The 7,047-nt window shown below is 42.9% G+C and overlaps 1 non-coding gene across 1 annotated transcript; it reads right to left on the minus strand.

The window, feature by feature from the left end:
* Positions 1-141: 141 nt before the first annotated feature.
* On the minus strand, positions 142-223 carry trnal-aag (transfer RNA leucine (anticodon AAG)). Its single transcript has one exon. It is a non-coding gene; the product is annotated as a tRNA-Leu (tRNA).
* Positions 224-7,047: the final 6,824 nt, after the last annotated feature.

Consider the following 7,047-nt stretch of genomic DNA (forward strand, 5'->3'; position numbering starts at 1 on the left):
TTTTTAGCCTACATATGTCGCAAAGGCGTTTAACATGAGATTGTGTTAAAATGTTTCATAAGGATTTATGACCATGTCGCGATTTCCAACTCACTGGACTGGACTGGCGAAGTAGATAGCCCGCGATCCGAAAAATCTTCCTGACAGCGGTGGGATTCGAACCCACGCCCCCGAAGAGACTGGAGCCTTAATCCAGCGCCTTAGACCGCTCGGCCACGCTATCATGTACCAGTACCACCGAATATGACAAGATTAATAGATTCATAAATGTTGTAAAATGACTTCCAGCTAGTAGCTCCAAATGCGATGTAACATGACACATCACATCAGTCCGCTAAGTATGGTTATGGTATTTAAGTGATAATGCCGGAAAAGCAGGTGTTTGGAGGATATATTGGCAATTGTCGATGGCCGGGTTGTGCCGATAAGCTCCCCCTGCCAGAACCTCCCCCTTTCGCGTGAACGCGCACGCACTCAATTCTTCATTGCTGCGACTTGTTGCTCGTTGAGATTTCTGAACACGTTAGGCTGCGTTTCATTTAATTATTTATCTCTATTTATCTCGCAGCTTTCGGTTTGGCTATATGTTTCAAGTGTATTAGTCTAAATAAATCTCTTTGCTAAAATTCGTCATCTCTCACATGTCTTATTTGACTAGTAGTTGTTCCGAAATGTTTATTGCTTGCCTACATTTTACTCCATCTATGTTTAATATAACACACATACATCAACTATTAATTTCAGTTGCCTATCCTGACGTGAAGTTTGTTCTATAGAAAGTATTTTACTTTGATGTGTGCCACAGAAAGTATTTGACTCTAGCCACAAAATTAAAGAAATTAGAAGGGGGGGATTTTGGCAAGGCTATTTTCTTGCCGGCCTAAATTCTCTCCCCCCTTCTATCTTGGGACTGCAAGGCCTGGCACACTTCAGAATCCTTTTGGTAGCTCATGTTGACCAGTAGTGTGTGCCACAGGAAGTATTTGACTTTAGCCACAAAATTAAGGAAATTAGAAGGGCAGGAGGATTTTGGTAAGGCCATTTTCTTGTCTGCTGAACCCCCCCCCCCCCTCTATCTTGGGACTGCAAGGCCTGGCACACTTCATAATCATTTGGTGACCTATCATGCCCTCTGATGTGTGCCACAGGAAGTATTAGACTCTAGTCACAAAAGGAAGTGGTTGTTTCAGCAATAATAGTTTTCAGAGCCCTCTACTGTTCTCTCTACCCATTCCTCAATCCCCCATCCCATCGTGATTTTCCCTCTAAAGGCTTTTCCTACATTTTTTTACACTTTTTCTGTTTTCGTTTTTAAGAATGTAGGTACAGTAGTAATAATAATAATAATAATAATAAATCAAACATTTGTACTCTGGACAAAAAAATAAAGTTCAAATATATAAGTCAACATGAGCGCATATCCATAATCACAGTAAACTGTTATAATAATAGAACATTAAAAATATTATATTATATAATAATATAAAAAACAAAACTATGACTGAATGTGCCTCCAAGAAGAATCCCCTCCCCAATAGGTCCCTTCGCCCTCAATAGGACACCCCCAGCACATCCACTATCCCCATCAACCTCCCCCACCTCTCAACCACAAAACACAATAATGATAATAATAATTGAAATAAAAAATAAAAAATATATACCAAGATATATATACACATACACAGATGTACAGTACATATACATATCCACAGGACACTCAACTTATTTATTTTCCTACATCAGATATGCAGGTGACATTTCCACCTGGATGACATCGCATAATCAGCAAGATGCTCTTCATACGAGGGAATGCCTGCCCATTCTCAGATGTTAGATAATCCGAGATGATCACGTCATTTACATTTCAGGCCTAACATGAACGTTCTGCTTCTTCTTCCACACCATCCAGCGATGCCCCCAAGATGCTAAGTCAGAGCCTTGTCAGCTCCAGATTTGACTACTTGTTGAGGGAATTAAATAATTCCTCTAATGTACTCATTAATTAAAATCAATCTGTCTATTTATAAGAATTTGTAAGATACTTATTAACATAAAATAGACAGGRTACAGTCTTATTAAAATTAGATAATAGTATTTATTCTCGGAGCACGCTACCATTTGACCATAAACAACAGTTTATATACAAGATATGACGTCATAGGTTACAGAATAAATCTCCTCGTCCTGACCAATATAAAACAGGTTCAAAAGTTCATTCCAACTTCCCAGCGCACACACATGACACACAATATAATCTATTCTCCTGAAGCCTCACTATAATTTATTACCACTTTAGCAGACAACTCAAGATAATGGAAGACCTAAAAAGTTACTCACTACCTTATCTAAACATCTCAGGGCTAAGTTGGGTCAGTTCAACCATAGTTTAACGACCCTTTCTGCTTACTTTATAACCCACAGCACAAATCTCTTTTCACTAGGCATGCAGAGTTCAATTAGTTATAGTTTTATCTAAATCTAGAAATTGTTTTAATTATTATTAACAAAGTTCCTAACACTACTTCAACTCACACCCTGCTGGAATCCCTGCATTCTCTGATTCCCCTCCACTGATTTGTACCCTGGATGGCCTCCCTATTGCAGCTCACATTATGTTCAGGATTCTAATTCTAGCCTACAGGGCCAGAAAATGACCAGCTCCTTAATACCTCTTGGTCTGGATAAAGTGATGTACTGTTTTTCTTTTTCTGTGATCTACAATTGTGTCATTCTTGAAGTTGTCTTCTCTTTAAGGATTCAGTGGACAATCACCAAGACTTCACTGTGTACTGTTGCCTAATTGGTTGAATAAGTTGAGCTGCAGGCATCATAACTGCAAAGTCCCTTGCTGTTTGTAAATGCTGATTCAATAACCACCTAACCACTTTGATTCTGATTTACTTTTGGTCTTGGAATACACTTCTACCTGTTGCTCTATGTTTATAATAAAAACATATGTTTGTTGTGCTTTTACTCTAGCAGTGAACAGGTTAGGTAGCAGTTTTCTACATATTGCATATCATTTACTGTATATGTTACATTTTAGAACATGGTAGATTTCATAATGTAATATGACATCTACCATAACATGTATTTATGGTTTCAGCATATACTGTACAAATTGGTAACTCCAAATATATTTGATTTGCTAAAGGTACATTGATACTCCCCTGATCCTTATCAAATACGGTCAAAGATGTTAACATCATGAGAGAAGAAATAGCAGTCACTCTCCTCCAACACTGGTATGTTCAATTTATAATTCAATATAATTGTAGATAAAAGAAAAATTTATAAGCATCTTTCAAGGTTATCATTGATCCAACTTCTGACTAGATGGCCACTAAAACACATGTATTTAAATAATTATGTTACAAGAAACCTATACTATTCCCTTGTTCCCTGTTCCCTGTTTGCTCAGAAAAATACATGTAAAGATGTTATAGACTACTTGACATTATGTTTTGCTACATTACCTGAGCCAACTGTGCCGCTTCTGTGGGGAGGTGGACAATAATGAGGAAGACACTAACTGGGTGATTGCTTGTTCACTTCTAAAGGCACATTTTTAGGAGTACGAATTTGTATAAGCAGTAATATTTATAGGAGGTAGTATCATCCACTTTGTATGAAAATGAAATAATTGTAATTCAAGAAAATATATTTAATGTTTTAAATATATTAAAACTTTTCAACATAAATTACCGATTGTGATGAAAACTTGAAATCGACCCTAATTAATTGGCCATCCTGATTAATCGGTCGACCTCTAGCACAAACCCACGGTCGCTGGACCAGACAGGACTGGCAAAAAGTGCTCTTCACTGACAAGTCGTGGTTTTGTCTCACCAGGGGTGAGGGTCGGATTCGCGCTTATCGTCGAAGGAATGAGCATTACAACGAGGCCTGTACTCTGGAGCGGGATCGATTTGTAGGCTGGCAGGTGTGTTTAGGGACATATTCAACCAATCCCTATCCAGTCTTGTCCCCACATGCTTCAAGATGACCACCATTGTTCCTGTTCCCAAGAAAGCAAAGGTAACTGAACTAAATGACTACCGCCCCATTGCACTCACTTCTGTCATCATGAAGTGCTTTAAGAAACTAGTCAAGGATCATATCACCTCCACCCTACCTGATACCCTAGACCCACTCCAATTTGCTTACCGCCCCAATAGGTCCACTGACGATGCAATCGCCATCACACTGCACACTGCCCTATCCCATCTGGACAAGAGGAATACCTATGTAAGAATGCTGTTCATCGACTACCGCTCAGCATTTAACACCATAGTACCCTCCAATCTCGTCATTAAGCTCGAGACCCTGGGTCTCGACCCTGCCCTGTGCAACTGGGTCCTGGACCTTCTGACGGGCCGCCCCCAGGTGGTGAAGGTAGGAAACCACATCTCCACCCCGCTGATCCTCAACACTGGGGCCCCACAAGGGTGCATTCTCAGCCCTCTCCTGTACTCCCTGTTCACCCATGACTGCGTGGCAATGCACGCTTCTAACTCAATCATCAAGTTTGCAGACGACACTACAGTGGTAGGCCTGATTACCAACAACGACGAGACAGCCTACAGGGAGGTGAGGGCCCTCGGAGTGTGGTGTCAGGAAAATAACCTCTCACTCAACGTCAACAAAACAAAGGAGATGATCGTGGACTACAAGAAACATCAGAGGGAGCACCCCCCCATCCAGATCGACAGTAGTGGAGGAGGTGGAAAGTTTTTTAAGTTCCGCGGCGTACACATCACGGACAAACTGAAATGGTCCATCCACACAGACAGCGTGGTGAAGAAGGCGCAACAGTGCCTCTTCAACCTCAGGAGGCTGAAGAAATTTGGCTTGTCATCTAAAACACTCAAACTTTTACAGGCAGCGATCGGTTGAAGAGCATGCATTTAGTTTTACTTGCATTTAAGAGCAGTTGGAGGCCACAGAAGGAGAGTTGTATGGCATTGAAGCTCATCTGGATGTTAGTTAACACAGTGTCCAAAGAAGAACCAGAAGTATACAGAATGGTGTCATCTGCGTAGAGGTGGATCAGAGAATCACCAGCAGCAAGAGCGACATCATTGATGTGTACAGAGAAGAGAGCCCTCAGTGCAGTGGGCAGCTGGGAGGAGGTGCTCTTATTCTCCATGGACTTTACAGTGTCCCAGAACCTTTTGAAGTTCGTGCTACAGGATGCACATTTCTGTTTGAAAAAGCTAGCCTTTGCTTTCCTAACTGCCTGTGTATATTGGTTCTTAACTTCCCTGAAAAGTTGCATATCGCGGGGCGTATCTGATGCTAATGCAGTACGCCACAGGATGTTTTTGTGCTGGTCAAGGGCAGTCAGGTCTGGAGTGAACCAAGAGCTATATCTGTTCCTGGTTCTACATTTTTTAAATGTGGCATGCTTATTTAAGAGGGTGAGGAAAGCACTTTCAAAGAATAACCAGGCATCCTCTGCTGATGGAATGAGGTCAATATCCTTCCAGGATACCTTGGCCAGGTCAATTAGGAAGGCTTGCTCACTGAAGTGTTTTAGGGAGCGTTTGACAGTGATGAGGGGTGGTTGTTTGACCGCAGACCCATTACGGACGCAGGCAATGAGGCAGTGATCGCTGAGATCCTGGTTGCAGACAGCAGAGGTGTATTTGGAGAGCAGGTTGGTTTGGATGATATCTATGAGGGTGCCCGTGTTTACGGATTTGGGGTTGTACCTGGTAGGTTCATTGATCATTTGTGTGAGATTGAGGGCATCAAGCTTAGATTGTAGGATGGGCGGGGTGTTAAGCATGTCCCAGTTTAAGTCACCTAACAGCACAAGCTCTGAAGATAGATGGGGGGCAATTAATTCACATATGGTGTCCAGGGCACAGCTGGGGGCAGAAGGTGGTCTATAGCAAGCGGCAATGGTGAGAGACTTGTTTCTGGAAAGGTGGATTTTTAAAAGTAGAAGCTCAAATTGTTTGAGCACAGACCTGGACAAACTTAGGGAGGAGGCTTCTAATGTTAACATGCATGAAACCAAGGCTTTTACGGTTACAGAAGTCAACAAATGAGAGCGCCTGGGGAATGGGAGTGGAGCTAGGCACTGCAGGGCCTGGATTAACCTCTACATCACCAGAAGAACAGAGGAGGAGTAGGATAAGGGTACGGCTAAAGGCTATAAGAACTGGTCGTCTAGTACGTTCGGAACAGAGAGTAAAAGGTGCAGGTTTCTGGGCACGGTAGAATAGATTCAAGGCATAATGTACAGACAAAGGTATGGTAGGATGTGAATACAGTGGAGGTAAACCTAAGCATTGAGTGACGATGAGAGAGATATTGTCTCTAGAAACATCATTTAAACCAGGTGAGGTCACCGCATGTGTGGGAGGTGGAACTGAAGGGTTAGCTAAGGCATAATGAGCAGGGCTAGAGGCTCTACAGTGAAATAAGACAATAATCACTAACCAAAACAGCAATGGACAAGGCATATTGACATTAGGGAGAGGCATGCGTAGCCGAGTGATCATAGGGGTCCAGTGAGTAGCTGGGCGGGCTGGAGACACGTAGATTCAGACAGCTAGCGGGCCGGGGCTAGCAAGCTAGCAGAGGGGCCTTAGAGGGACGTCGCAACGGAAGAAATCTGTTGTAGCCCCCTCGTGCAGTTACGTCGGCAGACCTGTCGTGATGGATCAGCAGGGCTCCGTGTAGTAAAAGGGGTCCAGGCCAATTGGCAAAATAGGTATAGTGGCCAAAGAAATTGGCTGATGGGCATCTTAAGCTAACAGTCCGATATGCTCTAGACAGCTAGCGGGCCGCGGCTAGCAGGCGGGCATTCAGGGGACGTCGTGACGGAGGAGCCTGTTGAAAAACCCCCTCGGGCAAATTACGTCGGTAGTCCAGTTGTGATGGATCGGTGGGGCTCCGTATCGGCAGTTAAAGGGGTCCAGGCCAACTGGCAATTTGCCTTGATGACAGCTTTACACACTCTGCTTTATGACAGCTTTACGGGCCGACTCTCCTTGATGACAGCTTTACACACTCTGCTTTATGACAGCTTTACGG

Source organism: Salvelinus sp. IW2-2015, linkage group LG18 (genome assembly GCF_002910315.2).
Source record: "Salvelinus sp. IW2-2015 linkage group LG18, ASM291031v2, whole genome shotgun sequence".
Classification (NCBI taxonomy): domain Eukaryota; kingdom Metazoa; phylum Chordata; class Actinopteri; order Salmoniformes; family Salmonidae; genus Salvelinus; species Salvelinus sp. IW2-2015.